Source organism: Ovis canadensis, chromosome 12 (genome assembly GCF_042477335.2).
Source record: "Ovis canadensis isolate MfBH-ARS-UI-01 breed Bighorn chromosome 12, ARS-UI_OviCan_v2, whole genome shotgun sequence".
In the NCBI taxonomy this organism is placed as follows: Eukaryota; Metazoa; Chordata; class Mammalia; order Artiodactyla; family Bovidae; genus Ovis; species Ovis canadensis.
In genome coordinates, this window is record NC_091256.1 from 67224193 (window position 1) to 67249064 (window position 24872).

Genomic DNA, 24872 nt, shown 5'->3' on the forward strand with positions numbered 1-24872 from the left:
CCACCTCCCTCCTTGGACTCCAGACTGCTACGTTGTTCTAGGACTCGCTTATCTCCTTTGCAAAAGCGTTTCCTCTTGACAGTCCTTCTTCCCCTGGATTTGAGTCCCTAACCCCAACTCTGAAGTCAGCGCAACTGTCCCACTGGCTTTTTATTTGTTATTCCTGAGTCAAATCTGTGCCCAACTTGGAGTCTTGTGTTTGGTGTTTTCCCACCTGGCAGGCTCTTCCATCACTCTCCATGTGCCGCGCTCCTTGTCGTTCAGGCCTCAGCCCGCAGGAGGACACGTTCATGGAGAAACTTCCCTGGCCTCTCAGTCTCTAGAGTACTCTTACTCTCCCTCCTACCCCCTTGGTAGATTTTCTTCCTGGTCCCTGGCATTGCCTGCAAGGATCCTTTTTACCCCTGCTCTGCACATGGTTACTTGCCCTCCTCAAGCCTGTTTCTATGTCTTCAACATAAAATAGAATGCAGGCTCCCCAGAAGCTGGATCCTCAACTGTCTTGTCCAACATTTAACTTATATCTGCAGGATTATTTGTCCTGCCAGCTAGCAGCTTGAGGTGACTGCCTTCAACTCACACAGATTCTATCCAGGTTTTCTTGGAGGAAGGAGCTGGGAAGACTAGGACCTTCAAGGACAAAGAGGTGAGAGAGGTGAGATTCCTTTTCTCTGTTAAGGGAGGGATAAGGGGGTCAAAGAGCCTCTCAAAGAGGGAGAACCCCTACTTCTTTTCCTGATGGGAAGCTGGCAAGATTTTGAAGGGGATGGCACTCCTAGGTGGGCAAGACTCTGGCTCCAGGGGGAATGGGCTTGCAGTCCCCCACAGTCCCCATCTAAAGCTTCAGGAAAGTCACAGGAAGGTTAGATTTCAAGGGGTCACATGGAGGTACAGTGCAGTCACTAGTGTGTGCTGGAGGCGCCTCTCCAATATTTTGAGCTCATAAACATCCCTGGGGTCCTTTGCATAGCCTTAAGATATGGGAATGAGGAATGACTGGGTTGAATTTCCCACTAGACTGGAGGGTAAAGGACTCTGAGTCAAATTCAAAGTACATAAATCCATATGACATTTCCCATACAATCAAGTTTGTGGACCAATACTCCTCTCTATTCCTTGATATTTTGTTTTTGCCAAAGTGGGAAAGACAGGGGGGAAGGATTTAGGGGACAAATGTAACTCCCAGCCTCACGCTAGCACAGGCCCCTCATCCTAGGGGCCCTTTGGAGGTTCTTGGGTGCCTTCTTGTCATCCTTTGACAGCGTCTCCCAGATATGTGTCTTGGTTTCAGCCCCTGACTCTCACACAGAGTGAGTTGCTCCCCAACTGTGTTCCCTAGGAGTTTGCAATCAGAGCGTTTGCCGCATGTGTGGCAGCAGGGGTGAGGTTAAGGCATCAGAGACCTCTTATGGTCCAGATGTGGGACAATCAGTGCTAAAATGATAGCATCCCTTGCCTGTGTCCTCAACACCACCGGCTTGTGAAGGGGAATCCCTCGGCTCTCCTGGCTTAGTCCTTTTTTGGAAGAGAGCAAAACCCTTCCTGAACTTTTTCATGCTCTAAACACCCTTCTCCTGCCCAATCTCCCTGCCCCCCAACCCTCCCTAGAGAATGACCTGCAGAGAAGGAAACCAGCTGGCTCGGGCTGGCAGACAGGATGAGACTTAGTGTGGAAGAATGTTCCACCAAGCGGAGCCAGCTGCTCGAGGTGGTATTGCTGTTACCCTCCAGGAAGCGGTGTTTCTCCCTGACCGTTTAAAGGGGCAGGTGCACCATCTATGTCACACGCTCTCCACCCTTCTGGCCCCATCCACAGAAATCCCAGACCACCTGGGAGTTAAGGCTGCAGAACTTTGCGTGGGTGTGGGATCGCCCTGTGCTGGAATGTTGCCTGCTTCCCAAGGGAGGTGAGCATACACAGCACAGGGTAAAAACTCCCAACTCTCTCTCTCTCTGAGGGCTGGCAAAATATAAAATACCTGATCTGCTTGAACAGTGGAGGGAAAATATCCCCAGGCTGATTCTTGTTTGTGCCTTCACCACATCTCACCCTTCTTATCTCACCCCTTCTACTTGGACGAGTGACGGAGACATGGAGAGAGGAAGGGAGGGAGTGGGAGAGAGAAAGAGGGAGGGGCCTTGGGGAGGGAGAGAGAAGCAAGGATTGGAGGGGAACCCAGGGGCTGGGTTTGAAAGGGGCTTGGCCAGGAAATAGGGATGAGATTAGGAGGGTGCTCTCAAGGGCACCTGTATAACTGCTGTAGGGAGACCTGAGGCCTGGTCATGTCAGTCACGAATTATTATAAAGGGTGTACTGCATCCACCCCTGGAATTTAGACATGTCTGGGCATCTCTGGGAAATTGGTCCAGTGATCCAGTCAGGGACTCAGGAGCCTCCCAGAAGGTTCCTTGTCCTGTGGAAGCTGGGACCAAGCACCACCATCTTGGTCTGGTAACAGGGTACTGGGTTTCTAAGGAGTGAAGTGATGAAGTGAACCCAGCTTCTGTCATGCAAACCTGTCCAAGCCCTGGGACAGGGCTACCCTAGGGGAGAGGGAACTGGCTGCAAGAAGATATGCAGAGTTCTTGTAAACGCCACAAGACCCTGGGCAGGCGTGTCCTGCTTCAGGAGTCTGAGAAACTGGTTACCCTTTGCAGGGGGAGGGGAAATGTGCTCGTCCATATCTTGCCACTGGGCACTGATGTCTGGTGGGACGTGGAGGATGCGATGGGAAGTGCTTCACCAGAGCCACATGGCAGCTGGTCCAAATGTTGGTAGAACACGTGTAACACAGCCCCTCAGGGTGCCAGCAAACAGTCAGTGGAACTTGGCACGGTGGGCCCCTGGGATTTTACATCAGGATGAAAACAGCTGCAGAAATAATTCCACCTTGCACTCAAGTACTGGGATAGACTTCACAGAAAGTTTCACATACATGTTCTGATTTGCTTCTCATAGCTTCCCACAGTTAGAAGCAAGTGCAATAATCCTCTTAAGTGCCAAGAGGGGTTGGACTCCCAATGTAAAGGCCACTCCAGGGTCCTTAGGAGATATCCAAGGGCCCAGGGTGGGCTGTTCCTCGGGTAGACACTTCAGAAGCTGAGTCAAGATATGAGTATTGCCTGGGGGCCTCTTCACTGCTAAGGGTTCTAAACAGGAAACAAACAGTAAGAATGGAGAAAAAATTTTTTCTTTATTACTGGTAGAGGCTAAGTTGGAAGATGCAGCTTATAATGAGAATCAAATGACCCTGCTAACTGAGCGCAGAGTTGGACAGATTTAGCTACCCTGCTATAGCGTAGCTGGACATTTTTTCAGGTAAGACTTAGAGCATGAAAAGGCAGAGAGGAATGGGAAGAAGACGAAGGTGTTTTTTCCATTTAACTCACCAACCAGCTGAGTGAGGCATGGTGGAGTGAGGATCAGGAGTGTCACACTAGTGGCTGTCCCTCCATGTGGAGGAAATATTAGGGCTTGGAAAAAAGTGTTCCTGTATGAATAATTATACTTAAATCGACATGCCATATCCACTGGGGCCAGGCCTTCTGTACTAGCAAGAGTTGCTTAGTTTTCCAGCCTGTCCAGAGATGATTGCTGTATTGGTGGAGGTTCTCTAGGGAAACTCTGAAATCAGTAGTGTGTGTGTAAGTGTACATGTGGGTTTCCCAGGTGGTTCAGTGGTAAAGAATCTGCCTGCAATGCAGAAGACGCGGTTTTGATCCCTGGGTCGGGAAGATCCCCTGGAGAAGGAAATCCTGACCCACTCCAGTATTCTTGCCTGGGAGATCCCGTGGACAGAGGAGCCTGACAGGCTGCAGTCCATGAGGTTGCAAAAGACTTAGCCAAACGACTCTGTGACTAAACAGAAAGAAAACCATCTGAGATCCGTGAAGCCAATGCCTGAACCATGACACTTCTTAATTTTTTTTTTTTTTTTTGGTATTGAAAAGCATAAGAATGATTTTCACCTTGATTCAGTAAGTAGCAAACAAGTGTCTGGTGTCTGCTAGGTCCTGTATTGTCGGGAACACAAAGGGAATGACATGTAATGTTTGTTTTCTGAGAGCTCAAGGTTAAGCGGAGAGTGGCAAAGCATAATATGATATGTGCAATTAAGACATAAGCAAATTACTATTATGGTTCAGGGTAGGATTAATTCTGACTCAGGTCTGAAGAAGACTCTGAAGAAAAGGAGACGTTTAAATTGCACCTTGAAGAATAAACAGACTTTTGACAAAGCAGAGATCAAGGCAAAGGATCTTCTAGGCTGTGTTGTATTTGAGGAATGTTGCTAAGTCTGGTCTTGTTGGAGTGTTCTGGATGTGTGTGTGTGGGCTGGGGTGGGAGGTGACTGTAGGGGGTTGCTAGGGGCTAGAGGGCAGGGAGAAAAAGGAAAGATAGGTTATGTTAGGAAAGGCACCAAATGCTAGAGATAAGACTTCATACAGAAGGTCATAGAAGGTCATAGGAGTCTGTTGAATACTTAAAGGAGAGAGGGGACTTTAGAAAAATCCTGGCAGTGCATTTGGATTGAAAGATGGTCTGCAGCTGGTGTGCGAGTCTTGGTGAGAGCTGGAGAGGGCAGAACCATCGCAGAGGTAATGGCAATGGGTGTGAGGGGACGCATCTGAGACCTGTTGAAGCAGGACCTGATACCAGAAATAGGTTTGGCTGCTGTGGGAGGAAGTCAATCACGTGCTGACCTGCGGGTCTCTGTTTTCACAGGACATTCTTCCTGGGTCAGAGGCTCTTCTATGTCTCCTGCCTCCCTCTGGGCTGGAGGATCTTTGGAAGCACAGAGTCAGGGTTCTCATCTTTGTCTCCCTCAGCCTGCAGCTCAGAGCTCTGACCACATGAAGGTAATATATAAATGTCTGTGGCAGTGAAGTGACCCCAGGAGGATAGGCTGTGGCATGCAAATTCACAGGAGAGGTTCTATTTGTTGCTCTGTGGGTGTGATGCCTGGTACCTGAAGTGAAACTCTCTTTTTAAAGAATACATGTGGCATCAGGGAACTTGTGTGGGAATCCCCGCCTGACATCCCTGAGTGGCCACCTCTTGGGGCCCCCTGAACAGTTGAGGAAGTCCTGATCAATAACAGGATGTGGAGGTGGGTCCCACCACCGTCCTGTCCTGGGCAGGGGAAACACTTCAACTCAGAGGTCAGGCCAGCCGGGATGCCCGCTGTGAGGCTGGCAGGCCCTGGCCACTCACCGGACTAGGAACCACCACCTATGACCGTCCCAGGAGCCACAAGAGCACCCAGAAGCTATCTGTGGTTGTGGGTTCCCAGGGTCACCCACAGAGCACTTGCTGGCAGGGTGAGGGATCTGATGAGGGATGTGAATATTCTTTAATTTACTTTTTTTTCTTTCTTGGAAAAAGAAGTGATGCATGTTCATTGCAGGAAATATAAAGACAAGCAAAATAATAAATAAAATGACCCATTTCTTTACCAGTAAAGGTAGCTGATGCCACATTTTCCTGATGTAAGGCAGTCTATTCTCTCTTTATACGGAGTTATCTTACCACATATATGGTGTACCATGCACTATACCATGTATGTATCCATTCTCATATATGTGGTTCTCTTGATTTCCTCAGTTAATCACTAGGGTCCTCATCTGTCCTTATATTCAGGAAGTGCAGGAATTCATCTTAAGGCCCCTCCCTCTCCCACCGTCCGTGAAGACCAGGGGCTCATTCAGTCCAAAGGGATCCAGAGATACCTTCAAACACTGGGAGATGACGAGGTGGTGTCTGATTGGTCCTGTGCAGCTTGTTTTTCTCGCTGCTGCGTGGTGCCACTGCTAACAACCATTTACAGTACTGTGATGTCTTCACAGTACTGTGATGTCTTCACAGATGCAGACTCTTATCACTACCATTTCACTGAGGAACCCCATGCTTGGGCGCTGAAGTCACAGCTCTCTAAGCCACAGGCCCTAGAACTGAAGTGTGAGGACTCACTTGTGCTCAGCCCCTGTTCTCCCAGAACTGGCCAAGCCCCATGAACCTCAGGCTCCTGGGATGAGCCAGGGGCCCCAGCGTGGCATCTTTGCCCCTCCTGTTTTGGGGACTTTTGGAATCTCCTCCTGCCAATGAAACATGGTGAGGGCTACCAGTTTTCCTCCTAATTTTAAATCTTGAGGGAAACATGTAGGGGTCTAGGTTACTTCCTTCTTAGAAGATCCTGGGGTTCCTTATGCAAATTGATCCTTCTCTGCCCAGAGACTAGTTCTACCTACCAAGGTATATTGATCAGGCCTTAAAATACCTAATTACTTTGTTCTGCAAGGAACATGTCACAAAACTCAGATTTCCTTCAAGATGGCAAATATGTCAAACTCAGTGGATATTTGTATGATTGTCGTTTGATCTGGCTGCCTAGACAGAGAACCAACAGGCAACCCTGGCACATGGTTACGTGAAGCTTTCCTTTGGGACCCAGTTTTATTAAATCCACTCATCTCCCCACCTGAGAGCTGTCCAATAGCTGTGGCAACCCTCCTACATCAGGGGGCACTGATGGAGTACCCGATGGAGTTCAAACTACCACACAATTGCACTCATCTCACATGCTAGCAAAGTAATGCTCAAAATTCTCCAAGCCAGGCTTCAATAGTACGTGAACCATGAACTTCCAGATGTTCAAGCTGGACTTAGAAAAGGCAGAGGAACCAGAGATCAAATTGCCAACATCCACTGGATCATCAAAAAAACAAGAGAGTTCCAGAAAAACATCTACTTCTGCTTTATTGAATATGCTAAAGCCTTTGACTGTGTGGTTCACAACAAACTGTGGAAAGTTCTTCAAGAGATGGGAATACCAGACCACCTGACCTGCCTCTTGAGAAATCTGTATGCAGGTCAAGAAGCAACAATTAGAACTGGACATGGAACAACTGACTGGTTCCAAATCGGGAAAGAAGTACGTCAAGGCTATATATTGTCACCCTGCGTATTTAACTTATATGCAGAGTACATCATGCAAAATGCTGGGCTGGAAGAAGCACAAGCTGGAATCAAGATTGCTGGGAAAAATATCAATAACCTCAGATATGCAGAGGACACCACCCTATGGCAGAAAGTGAAGAACTAAAGAGCCTTTTGATGAAAGTGAAAGAGGAGAGTGAAAAAGCTGGCTTAAAACAACATTCAGAAAACAAAGATCATGGCATCTGGTCCCATCACTTCATGGCAAATAGATGGGGAAACAGTAGAAGCAGTGTCAGAGTTTATTTTGGGGGGCTCCAAAATCACTGCAGATGGTGACTGCAGCCATGAAATTAAAAGACGCTTACTCCTTGGAAGAAAAGCTATGACCAACCTAGACAGCATTTTCAAAAGCAGAGACATTACTTTACTGACAAAGTCCGTCTAGTCAAAGCTATGGTTTTTCCAGTGGTCATGTATGGATGTGAGAGTTGGACTATAAAGAAAGCTGAAAGCTGAGGAATTGATGTGTTTGAACTGTGGCGTTGGAGAAGACTCTTGAGAGTCCCTTGGACAGCAAGGAGATCCAACCAGTCCATCCTAAAGATCAGTCCTGAATATTCATTGGAAGGACTGATGCTGAAGCTGAAACTCCAATACTTTGGCCACCTGATTCGAAGAACTGACTCATTTGAAAAGACCCTGATGCTGGGAAAGATTGAAGGCAGGAGGAGAAGGGGACGACAGAGGATGAGATGGTTGGATAGCGCCACCGACTCAATGGACATGAGTTTGAGTAAACTCAAGGAGTTGTTGATGAACAGGGAAGGCTGGCGTGCTGCAGTCCGTGGGTTCACAAAGAGTCAGACGTGACTGAGCGACTGAACTGAACTGATGGAGTACCCAGCTCAGCATTTTTAATCATCAGTTTAAAAAATGAAAATGCTTCCAAATCTCAGAGCTGAGGAACTGGATCTGAATAATAATTATGTGTGTGTAATTGAGACACTCTGCCTTCAAATCACATCCCATGTCTTATCATGTCCTCCCACTCAAGTTCGAGCTACTATCACTGCTCTTCTAGACAGCTGAGGTCATCTCTCAACTCGTCTCTCTGCTTCCACGTGGTCCCCTCTAGAGTCTGTTTCTCACATGGCAGGCCAGAGTGTGCTGCTCACAGTTCCCCAGCACCTTCCCAGAGCATGCTAGAAGAACATCCACTTTCTCCGCTTTGGTGCAAAGGCTCCACCCCGTGATCCCAGTGCACCTGCCCAGCCTCCCCTCCCCTCCTCTCCAGCCACAGTGCCTTTTTGCTCTACTGTGAATAGCCTCAGCCTCTTTCTTCCTCAGGACCTTTACATGTGCTTTCTGTTCCTCCTGGAACATTCTTCCTCTGTTTCTCCATTCAGTCCCTTCCCTTGATTCATTCAAATCCTTGCTCAAAACTCACTTTTTCAGAGGGGTCTTTAAAAATAGACACTGTTCCCTACCACACCCCACCTCCCTTCATCCTGCCCCATCTCTGGATCTCATGTGGTTTTTCTTCATAATTCTTACTATGAAGCCCTCGTCTTTATATCTTACTGATTTGTTTTCTTATTTCTTGCCTGGTTTCCTGGCCAAAGTTCCTTCAGAGCAGGCAGTCCCATGTCTGCCCTTTCTGTATGGAATCCATTGGCCGTAGAATAGCACTTGGCACACACAAGATGCTTCATGGACGTGCGTTTTACAAATGCCCAGAAACTAGTTCTTTGAGTGCAGGGAGGCTCAAAGCACCAGAATGGCTCTAGGGTGGGAAGATGAGATTTATGGAGATAGAACAGAAGTAGTGAAATGGTTTGTCTGCATGGAGGACGCTAAGCCCGGGGATTTACAGACACAGACACCAGCAATGCAATGGTAGACAGAAGTATAGTTATATTTCTTTCCTGAAACTAAAAACTGATTTGGGTCTGTGCTCAGCATAATCTGCTCTACCTTTGGGTGTTCTGGTCCTACAGGGCTAAGTTATTCTTTGCCCACTGCACAGGCAGAGCCTTCAGGAGAACTTAGTCTGTGAGAAAGAAGTCTTGTTTCTTTCTTTTCTTATTTTGATTTTGGAATAGAGTTGCTTTACACTGCTGTGTCAGTTTCTGCTATATAGCAAAGTGAATAAGCTCTGTGTGTGTGTGTGTGTGTATCTATATATAGTTACTTTGTTCAGTCGGTCAGTCATGTCTGACTTTTTGTGATTCCCATGGACTGCAGCACGCCAGGTTCCCTGTCCTTCACTGTTTCCCAGAGCATACTCAAACTCATGTCTGTTGAGGCAATGGTGCCATCCAACCATCTCATCCTTTGTTGCCCCCTTTTCTTCCTGCCCTCAGTCTTTCCCAGCATGAGGGTATGCATCCCTTGAGCAGAGTTAGTTCCCTGCGCTGTACAGCAGTCTCGTTAGTCATCTGTTTTATACATAGGAGTGTATACATGTCAATCCCAATCTCCCAGTTCATCCCCAGTCTGGTTTCCGGGTGACCTACCTTGCTTCGTGGAGCCTCCTGAAGGGCTCTGACTTTTTGGATTTAAAAACAGGCTTGGTAAGAAATTTGCATAGGTTTTAACCAGATAACTTTGTCCAATGTGACACTGGCTGGGGTCATTCACTTGTCTGTCGCCAGCTGATATCTAACATGGGCTGGAAAGACTTCGAAGGCTTCACTCACACGCCTGGTCTCTTGGTGCTGCTCTTCGTGTGGCTGCCTGGGCTTCCTCACAGCACGGTGGCCTCCAGCTATTTGGAGGGAGCAGCAGTCCAAGCACTGCGTTCTAATTGTGACTCTGTTACTTACTAGCTTTGGAACCCTGGGCAAATCATTTCAATTCTCTCAGCTTAAACTTCCTCATCTGTGAAATGAGGATGATAATACATGTCTCAGAACATTGCTGTGGGGATTTAAAGTGACACATGTATCCCAGGAAAATAGAATCCCAGAACTTCAGGATCCAGACATTTGCAAGGACAGAGAGAGAATAGCTTTTCTTTTCCTTTCCTTTCTACTTATGGAGCAGTGATCTTAGACCAGATGTGTGATCTGGTGCTTGTGCAAGAAAAATTGCTGTTTCAAAGCTCTGACGATTCTTTGTGTTGTTTGAAAGTATAGCCCAGGGTGGAAGCTCATATAAAGAGCTCTCTGTGATTGTTGAAGGCAATGTACAGGGGAGTGAGGCAGAGCACCAAGGGGACCGGGAAATACCCTGTGTAATAACACAAGAGAACATGTCTGTTTCCCGGCCCTGGAATACAGAGGAAAGAGAAGATGAGGGAAGGCTCACAAGGGGAGGTTGAGATCCCAGACGCGTGGAGGGTTAGCAAGAAATGCTGTCTGGCCTGATGTGTGATATTCCACTTCAGTCTGCTTTCTGATTGGTGACTGCCTCCATGAACACAGACCTTCGGGAAAAGCTTTCTGTTGGTGCTGTGTGGAGGCCTAAGGAGAAGGGGCCGTGTCCACGCAACACTGGAAAAGGAGAGAGGACAGCATCTCAGGAGGTGGATGGTGAAGGAGGCTGAGAAATGAGCGGATAACGGGAGTCTGAAGAGCATTTGCCTCCACCTGGGAAATTCTGGAAAAGATAACTAGATTTCTGTAACTTAGTATGGCTAAGTACAAGCTCAGACTGTTACACTGGGGGAAGCTGAGCCAGGAAGCGCGTAGAGTTGGGGATGTTCTGGTTATGTACATAAAGCACTCGACCCATAGATGACTTCCCTTCATTGGTGACTGCTCTTACACAGCATTCTAGTAACTTGCTAAGGGAAATAAAGCTTGGCCTGACAACTGACATTCATACCCAGGTTTAAGTCAGGTCTTCAGTTTTACACCATTCAACCTTTCCTTCAAGTACTGTATATTTGTGACTTAAGGTTTTTTTTTTTTTTTCAGAATTCTAAAGCTAAATTAAAGACACAGTGGCAGCTTATAGCTAAGTTGAATGGTGACTCACTCTAGGTCACCAGAGGCAAGGCAGGGCATTCTGAGGGCTGGCTGAGGATTGCCCAAGTACACTTTCACTTGAGGTCAAGTCTCCAGTGATTAGCAGGCTCTAAAGTCCTTCTCTGTTCCAGCTATTTTAAAATCTTGTTTATATGCTAATCTTACTCCATCCTTAGCTGACCTTCTATCATCTGTCAGGTAAATAAGTGACCATAATGGGAAAATAACCCAGAAATGTAAATGAAAAAAGACAAAGAGTGTGAGTGAGCAGAAACCAGCTTAGCAGAAACACAAATTCCTGTTCAGAGCCACCTTGTCTAGTATCTAAGCTCACACCTTTATTTTTTATTTACTCTGGCATGAGAAGGTTTTCTTGCATTAGTAATGATACTGTTAATGTTTTATAGGATGTGTTAATAGAAGTCATGGTCACATTGAAATCTTTCTTCATTAGATGGAGAACTCTTAGACTTATTGCCACGTCCCCTAAGTTTAAGCCAGACTTCTTTCTACCCCTACCAAGGGCTGGAGAATTCTCTGAGTGTGTTTAACTCCCTTCCCGCTGTTAACACACACTATTCTATGTTCCTCAAGAGATTTCAGAAAAGTCCTCAACCTTCTTGTCTTAACTGACACCTGGATCTCCTCAAAATCTCAACTTCCTCTGCAATCCCCATTCACAGAGGCTCCTCATCCTTCGATATTCCATGCTGCAACCTCCCAGGAAAATAGTTGCACTTCTCCTGACTCTTAGCTCACATTTCAAGGTTAATCCCTTCACTTGTGCTCTTGATCCTGTTGCTTCCTGCCTTTTCTAGGACTTCATCACATCATTCACCCCCCTCCATCCTGTCTCTTCTACTTCTCTCTATCAACTTAGTCAAGTTACTTTTGATATCAGAAGCTTCCCTTGAATCCACATCTTCTTGCTTTCAACAACCTCTTTTCTTCCTTACTCATGCAGACTCTTTAGGGTGGGCTGGATTTTGTCTCTACTTCTTCATGTCCCCTTCTCCCCCCTTTTTTAAAACATCTCTCAACTTCCATCATTTCATTAAAATGATCAAGTTAAAATGAACTATTTCAAATCCTAAAAGATGATGCTGTGAAAGTGCTGCACTCAATATGCCAGCAAAATTGGAAAACTCAGCAGCGGCCACAGGACTGGAAAAGGTCAGTTTTCATCCCAATTCCAAAGAAAGGCAATGCCAAAGAATACTCAAAGTACTGCACAATTGGACTCATCTCACACACTAGCAAAGTAATGCTCAAAATTGTCCAAGCCAGGCTTTAACAGTATGTGAACTGTGAACTTCCAGATGTTCAAGCTGGATTTAGAAAAGGCAGAGGAACCAGAGATCAAATTGTCAACATCCACTGGATTATCAAAAAAGCAAGAGAGTTCTAGAAAAACATCTGCTTTATTGACTGTGCTAAAGCCTTTGACTGTGTAGTTCACAACAAATTGTAGAAAATTCTTCAAGAGATGAGAATACCAGACCACCTGACCTGCCTCCTGAGAAATCTGTATGCAGGTCAAGAAGCAACAGTTAGAACTGGACATGGAACAGCAGACTGATTCCAAATTGGGAAAGGAGTACATCAAGGCTGTATATTGTCACCCTGCTTATTTAACTTATATGCAGAGTACATCATGAGAAACACTGGGCTGGAAGAAGCACAAGCTGGAATCAAGATTGCTAGGAGAAATATCAATAACCTCAGATATGTAGTAATACCACCATTATGGCAGAAAGGGAAGAACTAAAGAGCTTCTTGATGAAAGTGAAAGAGGAGAGTGAAAAGGTTGACTTAAAACTCAACTTTCAGAAAACTAAGATCATGGTATCTAGTCCCATCTTCATGACAAATAGATGGGGAAACAATGGAAACAGTGAGAGACTTTATTTTTTTGGGCTCCAACATCACTGCAGATGGTGACTGCTGCCATGAAATTAAAAGACACCTGCTCCTTGGAAGAAAAGTTATGACCAACCTAAATAGCATATTCAAATGCAGAGACATTACTTTGCTGACAAAGGTCTGTCTAGTTAAAGCTATGGTTTTTCCAGTAATCATGTATGGATGCGAGAGTTGGACTATAAAGAAAGCTGCGGCTGCTAAATCACCTCAGTTGTGTCTGACTCTGTGTGACCCCATAGATGGCAGCCCACCAGGCTCCCCAATCCCTGGGATTCTCCAGGTAAGAACACTGGAGTGGGTTGCCATTTCCTTCTCCAGTGCATGAAAGTGAAATGTGACAGTGAAGTCGCTTAGTCGTGTCCGACTCCTAGCGACCCCATGGACTACAGCCTGCCAGGCTCCTCCATCCATGGGATTTTCCAGGCAAGAATACTGGAGTGAGTTGACATTGCCTTCTCCGAAAGAAAGCTGAGTGCCAAAGAATTGATGCTTTTGAACTGCGGTGTTGGAGAAGACTCTTGAGAGTCCCTTGGACTGCAAGGAGATCCATACAGTCCATCCTAAAGATCAGTCCTGAATATTCATTGGAAGGACGGATGCTGAAGCTGAAACTCCAATATTTTGGCCACCTGATGGGAAGAGGTGACTCACTGGAAAAGACCCTGATGCTGGGAAAGATTGAAGGCAAGAGAAGAAAGGGACGACAGAGGATGAGTTGGTTAGATGGCATCATCGACTCAATGGACATGAGTTTGAGTAAACTCTGGGATGCACAGGGAAGCCTGGCATGCTGCAATCCATGGAGTCACAAAGAGTCGGACATGACTGAGCGACTGAACTGAAAATGACCAGTGGCCTCTTAACCGCTATATCCAATGAGAGGTTTAAGATCTACGTTTTGCTGTACTTCTACTGCGTTTGATGTAGGCTTTTGAATTTCTTCCCTCTTTTGCCTTTTATGTAGTCTCACTCTTCTGGTTCTTCTTGCTTCCTCCAGATCTCCTGTGGATGGACAATCTTCTCTCTTCTTGCCCTTTATATTTCAGTGTTCCTTAAAGGTTTCATCACTAGTTCAGCTCCCTTGTATTTTACATAGTTCTCAGAGTCTGTGCACCCATTTTTATGGTTTACACTATCACCTTGCTGCTGATAATTCCTAAATCTCAGACTTCTTACCTGACTTCAGATCCTTCTGTTGAATTGACTTGCTGGAAGCCTGCACTGGGATGGTACTTAGACCCATCAAACCTAACATGGCTGTGCTGAAGTCATCATCTTTCTTACCAAACTTCCTCCTATGTTCTTTAGCTAGATTGGTGGCCCCACCATTTATTATACTAGTCACTTAAGTAAGACATTTTAGGGCCATCCTGAACATCTTCCTTTCTTTGCTTCTCATTCAATCTCTCTCCGTATGTGGTTGGCTTTGCCTGCCATAGAGTTCTCTTCCTGTCCCATCCCCCGGCCACTTCCCCACTTTTGGCTCCTATCACCTCTCTCCTATCCACAGCAATGATTCCTACCTGCCCTTCCTACAGCCATTGTTTACCTCCTCCAACTCATCTTCCAGACCTGGCAGATGATTGGACTTTATAATTAAGTTCGGCTATAATATGCCTTTGATTGAATTCTGTCTGTGGTTCCCCAGTTTTTATTTACAGGGTGAAGGGCACATTCCTCAACACTGTTCTTCATGAGCGACCCCTCCTGGCTTCTCCAGGCTTATTTTCTGGTGTCCTCTTCACAATAAGTTGTGTTTGTTCCCTATGCATGGCATGTTATTCCTGAACACGCACGTGTGTGTGTGTGTGCGCGCACACACACAGACACACACACACACACACACACCACCTTCTCTAAGTTGAATGCCATTTCTTCATTCTAACCGAAGACTCTACCACTACAGTTTGTGTGTGTGTATGTGTGTGTGTGTGTGTGTGTGTGTGTCTGTGCTTAGTTGTTCAGTCGTGTCAGACTCTTTGCGACCCCATGGACTGCAGCACACCAGGCTTCCCTGTCTTTCACTCGGAGTTTGCTCAAATTCATGTCCATTTAGTCGGGAGGCTGTGCAACCATCTCATCCTCTGTCGCCCCCTTCTGGAGCAGGTTGCCATTTCCTCCTCCAGAAAATCTTCCCAATGAAGGGATGGAAGAACCCAGGTCTCCTGCACTGGTGGGCGGATTCTTTACCACTGAGCTACTGGGAAGCCCACCACTACAGGGCACCACATCACATTGTGATTTTCAGTTTTTTGACTGACAAGAGCAGTGTTTTAATACCTGCGTGGCCATGACCAGCCCCCAGTAGGTATTTCTAGCTTATACTACAGATCACTTAGTATTTGTTGAAAGAATGAAGGGATGAGTAAACATATTCTCTGAGGAGTTGAGTCTTCTGGATCCTGGGCCTTTCTGTAGCTTCAATTCAGAATACGAAGAGCGAACTAACCACTGTGCCTGCAGATACCCCTGGGACCACCTTGTCACTGTTCCTGTATTTTACATCCTATTGTAATTCTCAGGTTGTTTTGTCACTGCTTTGGTGTTTAAATAATAGGAGGGTTTCCCCACAGATCTACATGCTGGAAACAGTAAAACCAACTTACAACTCTGGAATTACTTGCATAAAATTAACATATATATAAATAATACAGAAATAAATCAATGTACAGATTACTTCAGAAAATATTGGTTGCTAATTTTCTTTCTTTCTTTTTTTTTTTTTTTCTATACCTCCTTATTCTCCTACTCAGTTGCTGGGTGGGAAGAGAGGAAATTCCTTGTCAAGAGAGGAAATTCTTGGAGCTGGAGGAGGCTGAGAGGCACTGCAAACCTTTCTTCTTCCTGGATTTTATAGAGTATTGAGTTAGGAGGAGGATCTTCTAGTTTAGAAAAGTTTGTCTCTCTGTGTTTCCTACTCTTCCACAACCATCCTCCTCCCTACAGCCCCCGATACCCACCTGGGACCCCCCGCTCCCTACCCACCTGAGCATTATGAAAATTTTAGAGCAAAGTTGGTGCTGGGCAAACTGAGGGAGATGTGAATTTGGATGCACTGTCTGTGTTCTATCCATCCCTGCAAAAAGAAAGTGAGACTAATTTCCTTCCCATCAGCAAAATTAGTAGCAGAATTTCAGGCCAGAGAGGGGAAAATATACGAGGTAGGCAGACCTTTTGTTGATTAATGTCTTCAGACCACATTACAGAAGCAATTTCTTACTTGACCTATTAATCAAGAGAAAGAAACATTTGTCTTTGAGCACTAAGTTTTAAGATTCTTCAGACTTCCTGTATATTTCTTAGCTTCTTCCAATCACAAAGATTGCTCAAAGAAAACTGAGGGGCAGGGGCGGTAGTGATAAAATTATAAGTTTTTTTGGTACTCAGGAAATTCTAAATGCAGGCTGGTCCTGAGGTTACAAGACAATCCTAAAGGGAGAAATACGGCGTGTGAGGACAAGGACAGCGGGGACACTTGCTAATAAGTGGCGGGCTCTGTTCTTCCTCTTGTCATTTGCTGTAGAAACATGAATCATGAGCACATCTTTCCAGCTCAGGGAGGGCCTCAGAGTGCCCCATAGATGCTCCCATCCCTGCTAACACACGCCTCGTCAGAAGGCCTGAGTGTGACTGTGAGCTGTCCAAGTGCTCCTTCTCTATTTTGAGGGCACTGAAATGGAAAAAAAAAAAAGAAAAAAGAACACCAAGAATGTACTGCAATGGAACCTAGGATTCTTAGGCTGCATTTCTTTAGCTGCTTGATACAGAATAAAAGAAGTTGGAAGGATGCTAATGGACGTTTCATGGATGGAGGTATTGATAGATAAACATGGATTGTGGATACATGGAATTTTCTCTTATATTTCAGGGTAGGAGACAAGGAGGGATGGAGTGGGAAATCTGAGGGCATCTTTCCCCTTCTCCATTCTTCCATCCTATCCTCAGCCTCCTCAAGAGATACCAGAAAGATGTGAACATAGAGGTATAGTTCATCTAAAAACATTGTTTTGTTTTTGGTTTTAGTTAGTTATGATCCTTCAAATAGGATGATCTTGTAAAAAGTGTTCAAAATATAGAGGAACCACAGAGTATGACCCACAAAATTCTTCATTTAGGAGATCCACAGATTTTAAAATAACTGATCAAGCTTCCCAGTTCATTTTATGAAGCATTCATAATTTTAATCTCCAGATCTTCACTGAGAACTAAACTAAAATAAAAACTTTAGATTATCTTTATTTATAAATATAGGTATGTTAGGACTTTCCTGGTGGCTCAGAAGGTAAAGAATCTGCCTGCAGTGCAGGAGACCTGGGTTCGATCCCTGGGTTGGGAAGATCCCCTGGAGTAGGAAATGGCAACACACTTCAGTATTCTTGCCTGGAGAATTCCATGGACAGAGGAGCCTGGCAGGCTACAGTCCATGGGGTTGCAAAGAGTCAAACACAATAAATATAAGTACAGGAATAAAATAAATTAAAAAATATATAGATAGAGGAATTTGAAATAAAATATTATTAGTTAGAGAGACTAGTTTGCAAATTCAGCTGATGAAGTCATAAAAGGGGGAGACAAAGGAAGAGGTGAATAAAAGATCCTAAAGAGAAGCTCTATTCATGTCATTATTTGGACCAGAGAAAGTCCTGGTGAATTAATTACATCAAGGGATGAAAAATAAGAAGGCTGCAGAATACAATGAAGCTATGTTGTCAGAATAATACATAGTAGTAGGTAACAGAACTGAATTTGTAACCCAAATACTGATATATTTTTATGCCTACCATCCTATATGAAAATGAAAGCTGGGTGAACTAAGTATGAAAATGAATCAGTAGTATTTAAGGGTAGTGTGGTACAGTTTTCGTAATTAAAAGACTGGAGATCCAATCCAATTCAGTTAATAATTTGCCATGAGACCTTAGAGAAGTCACTTGACTTCATTGTGAAATGAGGTAGTTGATTTAAATCAGCACTTCTCAAACTTTGATATGCATATGAATCACCCAAGAATCTTGTTTAATGTGGACTCTGGTTCAGTAGGTCTAGGGCTGGCCTGAGAGCCTGCATTTCTAAAAAGCCTCTAGCAGCCAGTGTTGCTAATCTGCAGACCATACTTTGAGTAGCAAGATGATCGCTATGTCTCTTCCAGTTCAATTGCACATGGCTTTATGACATGCTCTCTCACAGGCAATTAGCTAAAAGCCTTCTGAATTATAGGAGTGAAGGTAAACCAGAACCAATGTCATCAATAGGAACAAATTGAGTGATGTGAACCTAGCAGTGAAGTTTGACTCAGCGTGTAAGAGAGACACAGCCAAGTTATAATCAGAGAATGAATCAGAGAATGATGTGACCAGAGAGAGAAAGAGCCATGGAGAAAGGTGGCCAAGAATCTTGTGAGAGGTAAAAGTGCTTGATGAAACAGCTCTCATGTTGCAAAGAAATAAAAGTGGTCAAATCACTGTTCCCTCTGAATCTCCTCAGCTTCACTGGGATCACTGTGATCCCTGACACTCACATCCTCATCAAATAGTTCACTGAGATGAAAAGACAGACAGTGGGTTCAATGTGTATGTTACACTGAATTCTCAAAATACCCTCAGATGCTGGCTGACAGACATCCTGGTCCACAGCTCAGGGTCAGGCACCAGGAGCGGAGGATTCACAAAACATGTTTCAGGTTTGTTTGAGACCTGGGGAGGAGAAGGAAGTCATGGGGAGGACCCAGCAAGAGGAACACTCAACATGACTTCAAAACCAGAAATTTTCCCTGTTGTGTTTATTCATTGGAAAATGACTTCAGCTTAATGGCAATAATGATTTAGTAAGCCATTTATAGTAAGAAAAATTTTAAGAAGTAGATAGAGGCAGGCATTGTTAATTGCTGTTGCTGCTGCTGCTAAGTCGCTTCAGTCGTGCCCGACTCTCTGCGACCCCATAGACGGCAGCCCACCAGGCTCCCCCGTCCCTGGGATTCTCCAGGCAAGAACACTGGAGTGGGTTGCCATTGCCTTCTCCAATGCATGAAAGTGAAAAGGGGAAGTGAAGTCACTCAGTCATGTCCAACTCTTGGTGACCTCATGGACTGTAGCCCACCAGGCTCCTCCGTCCATGCGATTTTCCAGGCAAGAGTACTGGAGTGGGTGCCATCGCCTTCTCCCATTGTTACCTAGTATGACAAAGAAAGAAGTCAAGATTAGAAAGGTTACAACCATCCACTAGTTCGTAGAACTCAGGTCTCTTTACTTCTAGTTAGTGGAGTTCCCTCTGCAGTGTTGTATGTCTAGCACCACACATATTTAATCATATTGGACTTTGACATTTCTCTCATACTCTGGTCAGAGAAGGCGATGGCACCCCACTCCAGTACTCTTGCCTGGAAAATCCCGTGGGCGGAGGAGCCTGGTAGGCTGCGGTCCATGGAGTCGTGAAGAGTCGGACACGACTGAATGACTTCCCTTTGACTTTTCACTTTAATGCATTGGAGAAGGAAATGGCAACCCACTCCAGTGTTCTTGCCTGGAGAATCCCAGGGATGGGGGAGCCTGGTGGACTGCCATCTATGGCGTCACACAGAGTCGGACATGACTGAAGTGACTTAGCAACATACTCTGGTAGCCTTATATATCAATTATAGTTAGAAAATTACCAGATGTTTTGTTTCAGTATTTGATAGCAGGATGTTTTAGAAAATGGTCTGCCATATTGATGGAGTGATACCTGGTCCCAATCCCAGAGCATTCCTCTGTTCTTCTTTGCTGACAAATTTTATTTACTTTTCTCTGAGAATCTATTTTGTTCTGCAGAGACTGGGCACTTTCCTAGCCTTAGTGCACTGAATCTTGACTGGTAAGTCAATGAAGATGGTGCCACTTGGCAAGTGATAGGCAAGTTAAGATAGGGCATATGATGAAATTATGACCAATGAAGTGTGAAGGGCAGTTGCTTCTGCTTTTTAAAAAGGGACATGTTATAGAGATAGTCATTTTTCTGTGTCTGGACTTTGTCTAAACAGGTGATGCCTAGGATTGTGGTAGCATTTTAAAACCATGAGGGGAAAACATTTGACCTAACAGAGGTAGTAAAGAAGAAAAATGGAAAAAATCTGGTCCTTGATGTCACTGAAGCACTGAATCAATTGCCCTTTTTTTTTTTTTTTGGATTTTTAGCTGAGATTTCTTTTATTTTCAGCTATAAGCACTTTAATGCATATGGAGAGAATGGAGTAACTCTGTAACAATTGTCATCAAATGACCAGATGGGAAAACAATGGAAACAGTGACAGACTTTATTTTTATGGGCTCCAAAATCACTGCAGATGGTGACTGCAGCCATGAAAAAAAAGAAGCTTACTCCTTGGAAGAAAAGTTATGACCAACCTAGATAGCATATTCAAAAGCAGAGACATTATTTTGCCAGCAAAGATCCGTCTGGTCAAAGCTATGGTTTTTCCAGTATTCATGTATGGAAAGTTGGACTATAAAGAAAGCTGAGTGCTGAAGAATTGATGATTTTGAACTGTGGTGGGGGAGAAGACTCTTGAGAGTCCCTTGGACTGCAAGGAGATCCAACCAGTTCATCCTAAAGGAAATCAGTCTTGAATATTCATTGGAAGGACTGATGCTGAAGCTGAAACTGCAATACTTTGGCCACCTGATGTGAAGAACTGGCTCATTGGAAAAGACTCTGATGCTGGGAAAGATTGAAGGTGGGAGGAGAAGGGGATGACAGAGGATGAGATGATTGGATGGCATCACCAACTCAATGGGCATGAGTTTGGGTAAACTCTGGGAGTTGGTGATGGACAGGGAGGCCTGGCATGCTGCATTCCATGGGATCACAAAGAGTTGGACACAACTGAGCAACTGAACTGAACTGAACTGACCAGAGTTGGAATTTCAGCTGTTTCATCAACTAGTTTTGTGGCCATGGACAATCACTTTCTCTACAAGAGCCTGATTCCATGTAAAAATGGAGATAATGAACTATTTCTCAAGTATTTCACAAGCTGTAATTAAACTGTGAAAGCACCTGAAACTTGTTGCTATTATTATTGCTGTCATCTTTATTAATGTTATGTGATGTAAATAATAACAGCATCATAATCAGACTCCATCATAAGCAATCTGCAATGAGAATGCATAGAAGTGTTTTGCTCTTTTTAGAAAAATCACTGTATCCTGAGATATTTGTACTTCTTTTTTTTTCCCTTTCTCTTAAGGGGAAAAAGCCAAGCTGTTCCTGTTAGTGGTAGGGGCCTTAATGGATTAGGAGGTTACATCTCAGGGTTAGCAAATGGATGCTTATCAGACTGCTTTGGGACTAATGCTCCATGAGCATGTTTCCAGTGATTTCAATACATATGTGGGGCTACAATACACACCAGGTAATTTTTCTCTTCACTTTCCTTCTCATGAAGAAGTGAAAAGCTCCACAAATTTCAAGTGAAACGTCATGTCTCTTATGTATGGAAGAGAAATAAATCTGGGAGTCTGTTTTGTATTACAAGAATACTAGTTACCTAAGTAGAAGTTTGCCTTCTTTGATTCCATTGTTTCCATCCTCCCCCAAATCTCTGCCCCAACAAAATCACTTTTTTGATGATTTACTGTGTTTATTTTAATTTAATATTAGTTGCTGTACAATATTATAAAAGTTTCACAATATGGTGATTCACAAGTGTGAAAGGTTATACTTTATTTATAGTTATTATAAAATATTGGCTATATCCCCTGTGTTATACAATATATCCTTGTAGTTTCTTTTGTACCTGATGGTTCGTGCCTCTTACTCCTCTACCCCTTTTCTGCCCCTCCTCTCTTCCCTCTCCCCAGGGGTGACCACTAGTTTGTCTTTTACATTGTATTTACTAGTTTGCTGTGGTTTTTAGATTCCAAATATAAGTGATATCATATGGTATTTGACTTTCTCTGAATGATGTATTTTACTTAGCATAATGTCCTCCAAGTCCATCTATGTTGCTACAAATGGTAAAATTTTGTTCTTTTTATGGCTGAGTAAGAGATCCAGCCACTCCATTCTATAGGAGATCAGTCCTGGGTGTTCTTTGGAGGGAATGATGCTGAAGCTGAAACTCTAGTACTTTGGCCACCTCATGTGATGAGTTGACTCATTGGAAAATATTCTGACGCTGGGAGGGATTGGGGGCAGGAGGAGAAGGGGACGACAGAGGATGAGATGGTTGGATGGCATCACTGACTCGATGGACGTGAATCTGAGTGAATGCCGGGAGTTGGTGATGGACAGGGAGGCCTGGCATGTTGTGATTCTTGGGATCACAAAGAGTCGGACATGACTGAGCGACTGAACTGAACTGAGGATTCCATTGAGTGTGTGTGTGTGTGTGTGTGTGTGTGTGTGTGTGTGTAGAGTAAGTAATGCTGCTATGAACACTGGGGTATGTGTATCTTCTAGAATTGGTGTTTTTGGTTTTCTTCAGATATATACCCAGGAGTGGAATTGCTGGGTCATATCATAGTTCTGTTTTTAATATTTTGAGAAACTTTCATATTGTTTTCAACAGAAGCTGTACCAATTTATATTCCTACTAACAGTGTACTAGGATTCCTTTTTCTCCACATCCTCGTTGACATTGTTATTGACAAATGTTGACAGCCAGATTCTTTACCATTGAGCCACCAGGGGAGCCCGTTGGCAATATTGTTGATATCATTGGTGATATTGGCCTGTAATTTTCTTTTTTGTGTGATATCTTTGTCTGGTTTTGGTACCAGAGTCATGGTGGCCTTGTAGAATGAGTTTGGAAGTTTTCCTTCCTCTGCAATTTTTTTTTGAATAGTTTCAGAAGGTGTTAACTCTTCTCTAAATGTTTGGTAGAACCCACCTGTAAAGCCACCTGGTCCTGGACTTTTGTTTGTTGGGAGTTTTAAAATTACTGGTTTAATTTCATTTTGGGTAATTTTTCTGTTCATATTTTCTGTTTCTTCCTATTTCAGGCTTGGGAGATTGTACCTTTCTCAGAATTTGTCCATTTCTTCTAGGTTGTCCATTTTATCAGCACACCAACAAAACCACTTTTTAAGCAGTCTCAAACACTGAAAGAGCAGCTTGGTTTATAGCGCTAGTCATTTTATTCTCCTTTTTTTTTTCAAGAGTAAGTGCCAGAGAAGCTCTGCATCTTGTGTGTATTTATGTTGGAGATGACCTTTGGTTTCTGTTGAAAATAGTAATGTGATTCTGATGAGTATGTCACCTGGGGGGACACTTTCAGAAATGTTTGCTATTGAAACTCTGGAGAGGAGAGGAACTAGGCTTGGATGCTTGTAATGAGGAGGAGTAACCCATGGGATGGTTGCTTGACCCAGTTCCAGCCCAGAACCCACTATTTTTCATGGAAGGTCAAGAAATTAGGAGTTAAGCCTATGGACATCTGCCTGGAGTGGTATTTCCAAATTGTTGTTTCTCCTCTGGAGGTTCAGTTTCAAATTTAATTAGCTAGCTAATGATAGTAAATTACTATAATTAATTGATGAATGCTAAAGTGCTTTGACTAAAAAGCAGTATGCATAATTTTGAGGACAGTTAATTTCTTGTCTAACTTTGAGAACTAATCTAGGAGAGAGACTTTTATAATAATAATAATAATAATAATAATAATAATAATAATAATAATATTTTTCATGGTTTGCACTGAAACTCCTGGTCTGGAACCCTGCCTTAGGGAAGCATCTCATATAGTCTCTCATTTTCCACTTAGTTAAAAGAAATGTTCTTTTGCCAGAGGTATCCCTGAAGGAAGAAGGCCTTGTGAGAGACCCATTAGTATGTCTTTAAAGTCCAGTGGGTAAGAACAGAAAAATAAATAAGCAGATATTATCCAGGAAGATAAGTGCTGTGGTGAGCAGATGTCCAGGGAGCTATAGGGTCACAGGAAAGTGTCTGAGAAGTGTCCTGGTGGAGGTGAGAGCTCCTAGTGAAGGATGAACAGGAGTTCCTCGGCAGAGGTGGGGGAAGGGGGAGTCAGAAAGCTAATGTAGCAGGGAGAGTAACATGAAAATGTGTGTATGTGTATGTGTGAGAGAAAAAGCACATTTGAAGAACTACAAGTAGAGTGGCCTTGGAAGAGCAGCAAGAGATATAATTAAAAGGCTAGGGGCTTTTATTTAAGGAAGATAAATTGATCAGATACATTATATTTCTCCCTGCCAAACTTAAAAGATGTTTTAAAAGATGACAATGGGGTTTTTATAAATATATAAACCATAAGAACAAACAGGGAAAACACAAGTGTAACAAAACTTTAGAAGCTAGGTAATAGATGGAAGAGTGGTAATTGATCAACATACTGGAGAAAGTGGAACCCTAGTGTTAAGTAAGCAGTGGGGACAACTATTAATAAATGCGAAGCCAATCTGAATCAGAGATTGTCCCCCAAAGTCTCAGGGATCAAAGGTGACAGACACTCTGGAAGTAGAAGGAAAGGAGGATATAAAATGAGGAGAAGTGGTTCAAGTTACTTTAAAGAGTTAGACCCCCCACATCATCTCCCTGTCCATATAAGAAAATGACTTCCCACTTCCAGTCTGACAGAAGACTACAGAGTTGTTCTCTTTAGAGAATAAAATGGACACCACGTTGAATCAAGTATGGGAATATCATATTGAAAATACAGTGAGTTAGTAAAAGTTGACATACTGAGATTGAGACATCCTCAGTCTTCAGCTTTTACCAGGCTCTCAGAGTTTTGACAACCACATCTTTATCCTTCAGGAAAGAGATGAAAAGAGCCTTCTCTGGAAATATGACCAACTCAAGAAAAATGATCTAAAGATACTGACCTAAGGGCTTCTGCAGGGAGCCTGGTGAGATATCAACAATGAAGTTTATCTATTGGCAGTTTCTTTAAGGAAGTAAAATTGATAAGAGGTCTAATACATCAAGGATGTTTACATAATTGGATAAGAGTTTGGAGTTGAATTAGTGATGATTACATGAAAAAAGAATTAAGGTTTGTTTACAGAAATCTAAGTAAATAAACAAACAAACAAAAGACCACA